At 40.2% G+C, this 14,527-nt stretch overlaps 1 protein-coding gene across 1 annotated transcript in view; it reads right to left on the minus strand.

The window, feature by feature from the left end:
- The window catches only part of beat-Ib (beaten path Ib), a 67,527-nt gene that overhangs the window by 46,416 nt on the left and 6,584 nt on the right, over nucleotides 1-14,527 (minus strand). The window lies entirely within an intron of this gene.

Genomic DNA, 14,527 nt, shown 5'->3' on the forward strand with positions numbered 1-14,527 from the left:
TGCCCCGGGAAAACTGACAGAAGATTTCCCCATCTCCTCGCTCTCTGTCATCAGTCACAAAATTTCACAAATTCCTCGACATAAAACAGATTTTGTCCCTCAACCGAGGACGAAGAAAGCGGAGCGCTTCAACTTTTTTAATGTCAAGGCAACAAAAATTGAAGAAAACGAAAAGCGAATTCCAGTCTTCTTTGTGTGGCTGCCCGTGCTGTGCTGTGTTTTCTAGCAGCTCGCAATTTATTTGCAAACATTTATTATAGTTACTTTTGTTTTATTCGCTTTGAGTACTTTTGCGTGTTGCGCGCGAGATGGAAGATGGCGAAGTAGGGGTCACTTTTTATGCAGCACTGTTTTATGGTCGCGTCTTGGTCGGTAATGAAATGCCCCGGCCATAAAGAAGCTGAGGGATATAAGGCTGATAAGTCCTGTCGCAAGGAGAACTCGAACCTGAGAAACAAATTAGCTTAAAGATAAGTGGGTTACACAATTCCGAGTAGCATACTTTGTGGCATTAAGTGGCTGTCTTGATTAGTCGCTGCAGATGAGTGAATGGCATGGCAGGATGCCCAGGACGAGAGGGCAAATACAATCAGGCATCGTCTGCGGACTGCACGTGAAAATGTTTAACAGCTGTCGATGGCAGAGGGAAAGGAGAGAGTTTAGGGCAAATACTAGCTGCATAAGGCAAACATAGAAGGGGAAGGCAGGACTCCGCTTGAAGGACCTTGAGGCATGCCCGTAATGCGCCTCTGGCCAAGTGCACTGTAAATACCAAAGCAATTTTCACTGCAAAATTAACAAGCGCCAAACCGCAACACAAGCCCGAGGTGCTGAAGTGGATTGGCTTGGCTTGGGTTGGCTTGGCTCGAACGTAGTAGTTGGCCAAGATCCGATGCCATACGTACACTTACCACTAAGTCGTGGGGCCAGTACATAATGAATTTTCCCAGCTCCTCCTTTTCCTCATCTCGTCTCTGCTGTCTGTTTATTTGCCTTTCTAACCATTTCCCTGGCTTTGGCTACTTCTTACTTTCCTATCTAGGCACCCGAATGCAATTAAGCTGCCCAGCTGGGGTGAAAAAATCGAAGGTTTACAGGATTCCATTGGATCATCAGTTTACATGGAAAAAACCCGAAAGTTTACCAAAAGCCATTCAAACCTTCAGTAAACTAATGCTAGGAAACTACCTCTTTTATACTAACTACCACGTAACACTAAGCTTAAATTGATAAACTGCCTATGAGGCTTTATGATTATTATCCGCATGGTTTACCAATTTACCGTAATTCTCCTATCAGCTCTTAGCAGCATCATTTGACCTATAAATTCACTTAGGACTTTTCATTTACTTGAGTATTTGGCTGCTCAACTGACCATAATGCAAACGCACAAAAGGATCCAATTAAAGGTCATACCAAAAGGCCCCACCACCATTCCAAAAACTTAAACCCAAATCTTAATTATGCTAGAAACGAGGCCATGTGCGAAAATCGCCCAAAATGGCCAAGATGAACCCTCTGTCGACAATAAACTAACACCAAACTGCTGAGCGCCTTCAAATGCTTGGGTCATCAAAATGTGTCAGGCCGGTCCATGCAAATTCCAAACTTAATCATGGCAAATTATATTGCGAGAGACGACGAACCCTTTGACCCTGGCGAAATGTCCGTTTATCAAATGACCCAGGCCCAACCCACAACAGCTGTTGTCCTCACCCCCAGAATAGTTTCCTTCTTCGCTTGGGGTTCTTCACCCATGGCTGTCAAATGAGATTAAAATAAGCTCTTCCGTCAATCGACATCATCGACTTGGTCTGCCGCTCCATTCCCCACATGACAATGGGTCCCCAGCTCCCCATTTCCCCAGATTCCCCAGTTTCCCATTCCCAACCATCGAACAATATAATGGGCCAAGCGAATTTATAGCAATTGTGCACTAAAAGGGTTTTATCCACGCACAACAGCTTGACCAATAAAGCAACTAAGCGCATTTGTGCACCACTTCACAGGACCCAGGATCGTGCCTCATATATATTGAATACCATACTATACTATATGGTATAGGGGCTTTTGGGGGCGGGGCAATCGGCCCTGAGCTCGCTGAGTGCCAGTTTATTGCCAAATTGAGTCCTCGGCGACAAAGCGTCGAGTGTAGGGAGCGTTGTCAACAACAGCTGCACAATTGAGATAAACTTCAATTTTCGTAAATTGTTTAGTTTATTGAAAAATCTGCGACATGTGAAGACTGCCAGCGGATGTGTGTCTGTGTGTGTGAGTGTCCTGTGTGTTTGTGGCACATTAAGCGCTCTGAATTTTAATTCAATTTAACTTTAGTTTCAGTTTCGCAGCTTGTGGATAGTGGAGACAGCAATTTATTGGCACATTTTTTTTTACGAATTTATTGGATCTGATGGGGCCAAAATGAAATGAACTGGACTTTCTGCTCTCGAGTCGGTGGCAACTGGCAGCTGTTGGAATTGAAATGGCAACTGTCCATGGAAATGGGGGGATTTGGCTAAAATCTGTTTAAAAATCGCTGAAATGCTTTGAGTTAATACTTAATTGGATGTGACTGCAAATCAAAGTAGCAACGTACAAATAGTTTTAAAATCCGTAACATAAATATTGAAATCTCCTTTAAATGTCAAATTATGTGTCTAAAAGTAAGCAGTGAATAATAGAAAGCGCCTTTTTGTGTAAATTTATACCTCTTTTGGGTTAAAAATATATTGATGCATACTTTTAGGCACCTCTACATTTTAGAGATATCTACAACTAATGATAAAATGTTCGCACAATAACGGAGGGGGATCAACAGAGTAAGGAACTGAATTTAAAATAAGAATGGTTTTAAGGTTTAACTAAATAGCAAATATAAACACAAGGTGAACCATACGATTATTTTTATTTTTTTAAATTTTTTTTTGTTTTAGTTCTCAAATTTTCTTTAGCACTTGGTGAGTTTTCTGTATCGACCTCTGCTCCATTTCCACACAGAACCACAAACAAAGTGCAGATCGAACTTTTTCGCTCCTAAAGCTAGCAAATATACATTCCCCTTATCGAAGGACCCAAAGGTCTACCTAAGGCTCTCAGACACAATATCCAAATGCCCCGACCAATCCCTTCGCCATATTCTCGCATTCACGTACTCACATTTCCCTCGTGGAAAGCGATGCCTGTGTGTGCTGAAATTATGCGCATGTCGTTGGCATTTTCCTCCGCTGCTCAGCACGATTTTCAATTCAAATGTTTTTCTTTTCGGGGATTCGATTTCGGTGGCAGAAGGTGAAAGATGCGGTTACACATCGCCGTGCCTGTGGATGTGGCTGGGCGAAAACTTTTCGCATAAAATAAGGCAAGATAAATTGTTAATGCGTCTGTGGGGAAGCGATTAGCGGCAAATGTGCCGAGTTTATGTTGAAGTTCCTTTCGAATCGCACTTTTGGCGAGCAGTGCAATTTAAATGTTGCCTCGGCAGCCTCTTAAAGTGAGCTGAACAGAAACATTTTCCAAATCAACTCATGTCTGGCTGGCACAAAATAGGAAAAATACTCGTATATATCTATATGGGAAAATCAAGCAACAAAAGGTGAAGTGAGGCTCTCGTTGCCATTGGCAATTTATTTCCACCAGCCAAGAAACTTCAGTTCAGGGATTTTGTCCTCGGTCAGGGCAATTCCCTGCATCCTTGCAGGCAGGATGCGGAGGCACTTCAGAACGCATTCAGGTGGGCAATTGGCAAATGCAACTGCCACTGCAGCTCATGATAAATCGTTATTTATAATTTGTATTGTAAACGAAGAAATTTGTATTTTCTTCTGTTGGATGGCCGGACCTAAGTGCCTGAAGTCGAAAGGGGAAAACATTAAATAAAAGCAGAAAGGCGATAAGTTTAAGTGAACTTGATAAGCTTTTATGTAGAATATTTGAAAAATTAATTTGCGGAATTTTAAACGAGTTAATCAACTGGTAAGTAATAAATATATAACAGTTTGCAGCCAAACTATTTAATTTCGCTTCTGTAACCAATAAAAACTATTTTGCCAAAAGTGAAAAATGTACAAATAGCTCAATTTGATGTGGCAAGCTGGAAAGGGTACGTAATGCACTTTGAAGGCCATTTCCTAATTTTGGATAATTAAATATTTGATCCATGCCAACATCCCGCAACAGCGGTATTAATTTAGCTTTGAAAGTTTTCCGTTGCTCGGATAAACTATTCCATATTAGCATTTTCATTCGCTCGCTGGGCTAATGGAAAATACCAACGTAACGAATGTTTAACTTACAGTTTGCTTCAACTGGAGTTGAGAGCCGTGGTGGGTTCATCTCTGACCCACAGTCCCCTGGCCAAAAAGAAGATAAATAAATGCATCTGTCAGTGGCAGAAGTGCACGCCAACTGTCAGCGCCGGAATGCCAGTGACAAGTTTTTGTGGAGCCGCCAGTGGCAGTGGCTGACTTTTTCTCAGTGGCCAGGACTCGACTCGAGAAGGTCCCGGCAACTGTTGCCCACTTTTGTGCGCTCCACTGCCTTTCAGAGTGATCCTGTCTCCCGCCCAACCCCACTGCTTCAACTGCCTGCGAAATTACCTGGCCAAAGTTGCGTAACGAATCAGGCGTAAAGACAGACGTTGGCAGACAAAGAAAAAAGTAGACGCCGCCACTCAACTGACAGATATTATTATTCATTTTCCCACTCTAAAGTCTGCAGGAGACTGACCAAAACTCACATTTAAACAACTTTAAAAGTTTCCCAAACCGCAAAGTCAGGAGGCAATAAGAGCCTTCCATTTTGAAATATATGTTTCCGTTTTTTAGAGAAAAATATTATAATTGGAATGAAGAAAGGAAAGCAACCATCTTGCTTTAGAAATAAGTTCATAACACAATTAAAACTCCCATTTTTATTTTTCTAAAACTGTAAGTGGATTAGTTGTAACTATCAATTTCTTAATATATAATAATTCTTCATTTTCCATCCTTTAGTCATTTTTCTACGAACAGTCAAAAGAACTTAGTTCTTGGCAAATTTATTGAAGCTCTGTTTCCTCATATAATTTTCGCAAAATCCCCCCAGCTCAATTTTGACTTTATATTTATTGATTGAAACTTTCGAAACTATTTTGGGCCCAGAGTTTCGGTTAGTTGGTGGAGCTCCTCTTGAAACAGTGGGCTGACCCAGAACCATTTGGCAACTATTGCCGAGGCGACAATCAAATAAATCACAAGTCCTGCGTCTAATTAAACTTAAGCTGCGCGACCCTTAACACTTGAGCTCGGCCCGTCGTCTTGGCCGCATTCTGGCTCATTTGCATAAGGACGCGTTAGTTGCTGCTGCCTACCAGCCAAAAGATCAACCGGGGAGCCATTTCCAGCCGCCACGCCCCCACCCGACAACTGGTGTTCCGACACTCGAAATGTGTCTATGCATATGAGAGAAACTTTGTCCTTACCATCCGGTTCCTTGGCCCCATGGCCCCTTAACTCCACGTGCCCCATACTCCGCAAATAGTGTGTCACGCCCGCGTTTTGTGTCATGTGTGCCAATTAAAGTCGACGCCACGCCCACTAACCGAAAAAGGGGGGCTGGCTTTTATAGAAGGAAAACAATGTGAGAGTTCTTCGACTGCACTCTCCAAAAATAAATTAAGGAATATTAAAAAAATATTATAATTATTATTCGAATTTTAATATATATTTTTTATATATTTGAGTATTGCAATACCAGAAAAAGCACAATAATTATTTCATTAATGAAACTCTTTAAATAGTATTTGATTTCAAAAATGTTTAATACCATTCATTTCTACGTATCTATCTACCTATACCTATCCTATATTTAAGAAGATTCTTTTCATTATAAATCTCATATTTGTTTTCCCTCTACATAAAAAGAAATCCAATTATAGCCATTGATTTTCTATTCACCTGACTTAGCCCCAGTTTGCAGACAAAGAACTACCCAAGTGAAGAGAGCTCAATGCTCTTGCTTCCACAACAGAGCACAGTGTATGGTGGCACAAGTGGCTTGCTCGACTCCAGCTTTTCCTCCCCCTTCTCCTGCTGCCTTTGGCTGCTCCTTGGTTCGGGATCCTGTAGCCTGGATCCTGGGCTCCTGACTCCTGGCTCCTGGCTGCTCGTTGTGCGCATTATTAGCTGTCGTTTATTTTACCCAAGCAGCCGCCAGAAGGACGCGGCAAGGGGGAGGTCGGGACCCCCAGCCGCTCTTTTAGGGGGGCAAAACAAATTTTAGTTGTCGTCGTCATCGTCGCTCACTGCCTCGTTGGGCTCCCAGTGCCCCACTGCATATGGCTGATGCCTGGCAAGAAAGTGGCTCCTACATCCTGCTGCTTATCTTTGTACACTTTAAAGTCATTAGCCACCCTGCCCTGGCTTTAAGGCGGTCCTTTTGAGGAAAATCAATGCCGGCCCCTCGCCGAAAAATAAGAAAAACCCAGATAAAGGTGAAGAGGCCAGGGCGAAACTGCAACGCTGTCAAGTTAAGAGCCTGCCAGACGTCGCAAAAGAAATTATAAAATGAAAACAAAGTGCAAATATTTTTCTAATGTCTGACAGCAGCTGTTAAATGCTACGGAAAATCCCCGACACAGAAAAGCAACGAAAGAGGAAAAGTGCTGGTCAAAAGAAGGGAAAAAGAGCTTTGCAGAGGGGCCAGCACACTAATGAACTATGAAAATAGCAGAGAGCCAACAAAAACAAAGCGGAAGTGACAAAAAGTCCTGTCCAAGAGAAGGCAACTTAAAGGACACCGTGGAAAAAATGGACAAATCTCGAGCAGAAAAAGGTGATTTATATACTTTTTGCATTTTATTTACCTAGTTTAAAAAAAATAAGTCAGATAAATATTAGATTCTTACGAATTTCTATAGAATTTACTGGAAAGAATAATATGTTGAAATCCAATTTTATTGGCTCCTTAAAAATTATCTAATAGTTATTGATTATATTCACTATATAAAATTAAATATTTATTTTTATTATTCTTTCATTTGACAAACCTCCTTAGATGACATTAAACCTGCATAAATTACCTATTTATATTATTCATTTAATTATTAATTCGCTTGAATTAATTGGACAGCATATTGCCCGATTCCGACTTCTAGATTTTCCCGGCTTCTATTTCCCACAAGTCCACAGTGCTGCATAATTAATTAGAAAACAAAAGCAAGTCGGGGGGGAAAACAAAGAGAGCAACAAGCAATCACTTTCGGTATGGAAAAAATAGAGCAATATCCAAGTGCGGACTTGTGGAATCCAGAAGTAGTAGAGCAGTGCAGTCGCCACCGGAGGAAGCGGAAGCGGAAGTGGAAGTTGGCTGGTGCTGGGGCTGGGGCCACCTCCGTTGCTCGCCGCAAGATGGCGCTGTGCACTTACTTTTCTGCAGCTTGACAGCGCTCGAAATGAGACAAGTGGCAACAGCACGCGCAGCGAAAAATAAAGGAGCGAAAAAAAACATAGACAATGGTCCAAATGTGGGTGGTTGTCCAGCATCAAAATGCTAATGCCAGTGGAATGGCGGGTTAGGGGGCAGAAGGTCGAGCAGAAGGTCGGCGGTGGGGCGAAAAAGAGCGAAATGCAATCGGTTTGTTGCCATGGGAAACTCAATGCGTTCAACTCGGTTTTGCTCTATTTGGTAATTTATGTGGCGACGTTTTCGCCACCCAGAAAACCAACCAGTGCTCACAGTTGTCCATTTGTTGTTGCTTGGTTGTTTGCTTGCTCGGTTGTTGTTGTTGCAAGAGGCAACCGCAAGGAACGAAACGAAAGCTGACGGGCAGCATTTTTGTGACAAGCGCACAAGTTTCACGCTTCAATGTGCAACCAAATGGCAAATGTGTGGGGGGTGGGGGCGCAAGGATATCAGGATATCGCCAACGGATGACTGACCTGTTGGCTGGTGGCAAGTGAGTTAGAAAATTAAAAGCACAATATGTTGGGGCTCGGCTGCTACTTTTAGTTCCCTTCTTACAAGCCCTCATTGACAGATTGACAAGCATTTGGAGAACTTGAAAGGTACTACAAAAAAACAAATATTGCCCAAGAATAATGCACACTTTGTTTTTAAGTATTTTAAAATTATTGTAATTCCTTGGAAACTATTTTAGTTAATTCTCTTATTATATTTTTATTTATTAAAGGCAGCAAAAATACCTGAAATATTGGCATGAACTTTAACTGCAATTTCAAAGCTAAACGACGAGAATAAGTAAATTTTATAAAAGGCTTTATGGCATATTTAATCACTCATATGCACTTCTGTAGAGAATCAGTGAGCTTGAGATTTTGAATACTTTTGAAAATAAATACGATATAAAACTTTGTCTGTAAATAATAAATAGTGCCACAATTTTGTAGTTACACATTTTTTTATTACACATTTTATTGTGTTCTTTCCCAAATGATAGTTCATATGATTTCCGGGTTACCCTCACATGATATTCCACTCATCGCTGGCACGAGCCTCGCATGTAAAGCCCATCCACTGAGATTTATGTTGCGAGGGGACATTTTGGAACCCCAGCGTAATTTAAAGAATTTAAAGATGTAACCACGTTGTATTTATTTTTGTCAAATTTTTTTCCTTCTACCTGCTGGGGAAAACTTTTTCCGCTGGCGACATTTTCTTCAAGTTTTCGTGGCTCGCCGCCCGTTGGCGGCGGCTGTTGTTATTATTATTCAGTTACTCTGTTTATACAGGCAAGATATTCATACATTCATGAATATATATAAAGCACGTATCTCCCTTTTGGCGCTGCCCCAGCACACAGGGCGAGAATTTGCATAAGCACCAGCGTACAACAATAACAAGATGTGTCTGTGGGCTGGCCAAGGAAACGCGGGAAAAGCAGGAAAGGAAAGGCGGGAAAGGCATCCGCAGATAGCGCGATGAGATGCGGCTTGGTTTACTTTTAAATTTGTACTATATGCAATATACCCTGTGCATGTGGTGGCACTTAAAAAAATACTTGAATATTTTTTAAATCTACCAGATATTATAGAAAAGAAAAAATATAGAAAAGGAACTAAGTCCAAAAGTTTTTATTATATGTTTATATTTTATAATTTTATATTTTCCACAAATATAAATATACAAATCTTTTTTCAGTGCACCTTGGTATGAGTTCCTCTGGTGAAATTTCTTCGACTTTGGCTGTACTTCTATATGTATGGGGATTTATCTTGCCACAGTCCTCCGAACAGTATGCATGTTTATAAAATTGTCTAAATTCCCACAAGTTGATTTAAACTTTCTTCGCCTGCCACGTACACTCGTGTGTGTGTTTGTGTTTGCTGGTATTTTTGCAAAAATACAAAGAAAAAATGCGCCTTTGTTAGTTAGATGCCCGGTGGTGCTGCTCAGGACTCTAATGCAAGTATCTCTTTTGGTCTCTCTGCTGGTTTTCCTGTTTTTTCCGACCCACCTCGCGTATACGTTATATTCGTGTGCACAAACCAGTTTGTTGCCTCTGAGCACGAGCACGGAAAAGCGGAAGTATCGTACATTGTATTGTTGTTACTTCACCGGTGTCCCTTTCATTGTAGAAAATGCCCAAAATGCACTCAGCTATTGAAATCTGAACCGCTGTAACGCCCCGCCATATTCGTGCAGTTGTCCTTATTTTCTTGGAAGCTTCTATACCTGTTCGCTTGGATATTAGATAAGCTTAAGCCCACAAGAAAAGCTGTTCCCAAAACCCTGACAATGAAGATGGCGATATGAAGGTACAAGAATAACAGAAGTGGAAACTACAAAAGAGAAAGTAGGGCCTTCAAATTATAAAATATTTCTGAGCGATTTAAAGAAAATTTTAAAACTTTCTGCACAATCATACCTTTAACAAAATTCTTTTAATACATTTTAAGTATAGCTTAAAACTAAATCGTGTGAACTAAGTGACGTCCGAGACTGCTCGACTGTAAATAATTTATCAATTGTGACAGAATCGTTTATCCGAATTCCCTGACCTCAAAACGATAGGCAATGCGCTCTTTGCCATTTAATGGAAATTAATTGAATTTGATTTAACATAAACAATTCCAGCGTCGGTCAAATTTCAATTGGACACCAAACTAACAATGACATTAATGCACTAAGTTCTGTGGACATGTTTTCAGTTTAAACATTTTACTTGAAATGCTTTTTCGATAGGAATTTTATGACCACTTTATTTTTAGATTTTTTATAAATGAAGGGGTTTTGAAAACAAGCAAGTTAGTCGTTTGCCCTTAACAAAAGCATACAAATTTATATAAGAAAGATTAATTCAGGTAAATGTAATTACTTTACTTTACATTACTTTTTTACTTAGGCTTTATTGAATAAAGATTTGAGAAAGATTTTAAGTACAAAATTCGATTACAAATAATACAAAAATAAACTTTTATATATTTTTTGTAAGTTGGCATGAGAACTTGAACATCTTTTAACTACTGTCAATTCAGCATCAAGCCTTCTTAGAATTACAAGTCTCAAAATATGCATGTATTTTATTAAAATTATTACTATGATAAACAAGACTTTTAATTTACATTTGGCATGCAACGAACGTGTGTCTCATGTGCTCATCGGCTTAGCCTGGTCGCGAGGCACTTGGCCCACTTACCCACTTGTTCCGACGTGATCCACCTAATCTGCTCTCCAACATCTGTTTATAATTTCAGCCGAGAACGAACCTCTGGGCCTATTTGGGATTGCACTTGACTAAACTTCCGCCCGGCGGCGAATGAACGAATGAGCGAGTGAGCGAATGAGCACATTCGCACTGTCACCCACTCACATGGCGAAAAGCTTTAACCAGCTAACCACTTGACTCAAGTGTTTGCTCACTTTGCGGGCTGTCTCCTGCCCGGGAACCTTCTCCCACTTTTACCCACTTTCACCCACTTTCTCCCTGCCGTTACCGCTTCGGTTTTGCGGTTGCTGCTCTTTTTTTCGCATATGTTTTGACACGCCTTTTTTTGTGTGCCCAGATGTTTTTGTTCTCCAACGATTTTCCTCGTTTTTCTTTGTTTTCCTTTTTTTGCTGCTGCTGCTACCTCCCCCTGGCTCCCCTGGCATTTCCATTGTCTGTCGGACTTCACTCAGTTTATTTGTACTCATGCATCATAAGGGTTTAATGGATTTGCTGTTGGCCTAGGCAGGGGTGTCTTTCCCCTCTGTTTTGCATCATTTACCCACTTTTCACACGACCCCTAAAAGCAAAGGAGCGTGTGGGCCTACGCAATGATTATCATATTACGGCCATTGTGTCTGGAACTTCTTCTTCGGTGGGAAACCACACCTCCACCTCACTTACCACTTGGCTTTATGACTTTATTTTCGCCTCCCCTTCTTCGCGACGGCAGTTAATACATTTTTATAGACTTGCCAAACTACTTAGCCATCCCACTTTCGGCTTATTTTCCCTCTTCGGGGCTGTCTCTCTATTAGCTTTTCGCGTGCTTTGTCATTGCCGTTAATAGACTTACTTTTCCTCTTGTCCCAGTTTTCGTGCCAAAGTGGCGACAGACCATTAAAGCCATCTGCCCACCTGACCAGCAACTGAGGCCAGCCAACTGAAGGCTGGCGGGCCATAAAAATTTGGTCAACGCTGCGTATGCGTAATGCGCGAATACTGCGTATACTTAATTTACGTGCGAATAGTTGAAGGTCTATATAATATTTAATGGGTTTGTTTTGGGTCAATATTTAAGGCTTTAAAATGTTATAGATTTGCAATACAAATAACACTTAAATAAATTTTTATATTTTTTGTAAGTTTCCTTGAAATTCCTTAAACTATATTAAGGTCAACCGTAAAATTCCCACTTAACGAAAACCCTAAGAAAAGAAAGTGGCCATAAGCTGAAATGCAAAAATATTAATGTAGGGGCAAGTACAAATTAATTTATGAAGCTACCATCTAGTGCACTTAGCTCGGATTTCGGATTTCGGCCAAAGAGCTCCAAAGCACTTTGTTTGCTCAGAAATTCCGTTTACATGTGCCAAAATTTTTGCAGACTTCAGCAGCATCTGCAGCAGTCAGATGGAGAGGAACAACAATGGACACGAAACTGACTTCGGTTAGCCATGTACTTGGCTTGTCGTCGTCGTCTGAATCTGAATCTGTCTTTAACACACATCAAAGGCATTATTAACACCGCATACACAAGCAGGGATTCTGAATGATGCCTTCAAGCAGGCTCAGAGGCCAAAAACCCAAAACATGTGTCGTTGTCCTTGTTGTTTTCCATTCCATGGCTGTGTATAAGTATAAGTGGCTCTATGTGCGAGCATATTTATGAGCCACTGTACTATGGCACAGCATATAGATGTATATAGCTCGCAGGCACTGTAATACATACGCATGTAAACTGCTTTTGGCGTGTATTAAGTGGTCTTAACTTCCACACAAGGACATGCTTTTTGTGGTCTTTTAAATTATTTTTTTTTTGCCTCCTTTGGATCGAGGGAACCGAAGGGAGGTTGGAGTAGTGGTGCAAGTACGTCTGTGCAGCCATTACAATTTATATTGGTCTGGGTGCCTATATAAACCAAAACGCATCTTATTTGAACATTCGGCTTTAATTTAGCGCCTACACACCCAGAAAAAAAAGAACGAAAAAAATCAAGAACATTTTTCATGCTTTGCGAACAATCCGTTCTCCTTTTTTTGTTCTCACATTTTGAACGTTTGTTCTCAAATCTTCCTAATTCAACACCAATATGTTCTAAAAGTGACCCCATTCGTTCAAAGCATTCCAGTATTTCGGTCAAATTTTATGAACAAGCGTTCATGAACTGACAACAAACGGGCTTACGCACTTTTTGACCCCGTTCGGGCTTGAAGTTTGAACGTTTCGAACGGATTTTTTTCTGGGTGCAGAAAGCTAAGTAAATTCTAGCCACTCATCAAGAAATAAAATAAAGAAGTTAAACAAAAATAATATTTAAATTTTATTTCATTAAGATTTCATGAATGTGAAATTTTTACTCTACCAGTATAATGACTAGTTATCTTTAAACATATTTTTATCTTTAAATAAAATATACCAATAAATTCTTTTCTATTTCTTATCTGTACTATTTAACTTTGAGCATATTTTTATTCCCCAATAAAATGTTTTCTCTTTATTTAGAGAAAGTTCTGACAAATAATGGTCGAAAATTCAACATGGTTTTTATTTTCATGTGCTTATCTTACCTTAAATTTGATTGAATTTCCTTCTCCTTGAGTTCCGTAACTTTATGCTCGCCCTCGTTCGAAACACGTAATCCTACCCATTTGGCTTGTCTGGTTCTGGGGCAACTTCAAATTTACAGCTGCCAATTTGGAAGTCAGAACCCGTCTGACCCTTTTTTCTTTTGGCTCATCAATGAACCAATAAAGTATGCTATGCTATCTGGAAAAAAGGGCTCGCAATTGATGTTTTATTTCCTCGTTATATGTGTGAGCCATACAAATGCAGTTCAGGGGGAATGTTTACCTCTGCATTTGCCAACCTTGTTTGTTCTGCAAAATCGGGTTAACGAAGAGGGATCTCTTCGGGCCAATTGAAATGCGTGCGGAATTTGGTTTGGTGAAGAGCAGGTTGCAGTTTTCGACAGCCACAATTAGCATCGCCCAGACTCTAGACTAGAATTCGTGAGGCAGTCAGAGAATTTCCAGTCGGAATGCCAGGCGGCCCCGGGATGACAAAGATGGAACTTGAGCAGCCTGATAAATTGAAATTCGAGCTGAAACGTTCGTTAGTTTTTCATGACACTTTTGCCTCGGATCCTGCGCTTTTCCTCAGCCGTCGACGGGCACACTTCAAAGTTCGGCGAGTAATGAAAGTTGCGTGCCTCCTTGTCTGATGTGGTGGCAGTGCGGCGAAGAACGAAAGGACGAAGGACGAGGACGTGACGGCGTCAAGTCGCAAGGCGGTTGCATTCAAATTAAATAGCATTTTGATGAATATTGATTGATTGCCTTTGCCTTGGGGCAAATTAGAAGCGCAAACCGCATCGACAAAGTTTTTATTTGTGCGCCGCAGGCGAATGGTTGGCTAAAAGTTCAGCCTTGAGTTTTGCAGCGGCCGGATTTGGTTTGGAATTATTTGCAATTTCAATTCAATTTAAAGCGGACAATTTAATTGAACACTCAGTTGGGTTTAATAAATTGCAACAAGACAAGGAGAAAGTGAAATTTTTAAGTAGGAGATTATTTATTAGACAATATTTCATTTAGATTATCATAGCGATTATTGTGAACATCAATGATATTTTAAGGAAATTTCCTGATTATATAATTATATTATATATATATAATTATTATATAATTATAATTAGTAAATATTAAGTTAACAAATAAAAAATCTTTTAAAATAGTTTTTAGTTTTTTTTTCCTTTTTCCAGTTTAGATTATGAACTTAAAATTTTTTAGTTATTAAAGTATATCAATTTTTTTATTTTAAGTTTGTAATTTTAACGCTGAAAACTTAGCCGCATAACTTTCATTTCGCGGATGTAGCAGTGT

Source organism: Drosophila takahashii, chromosome 2L (genome assembly GCF_030179915.1).
Source record: "Drosophila takahashii strain IR98-3 E-12201 chromosome 2L, DtakHiC1v2, whole genome shotgun sequence".
Lineage (NCBI taxonomy): Eukaryota > Metazoa > Arthropoda > Insecta > Diptera > Drosophilidae > Drosophila > Drosophila takahashii.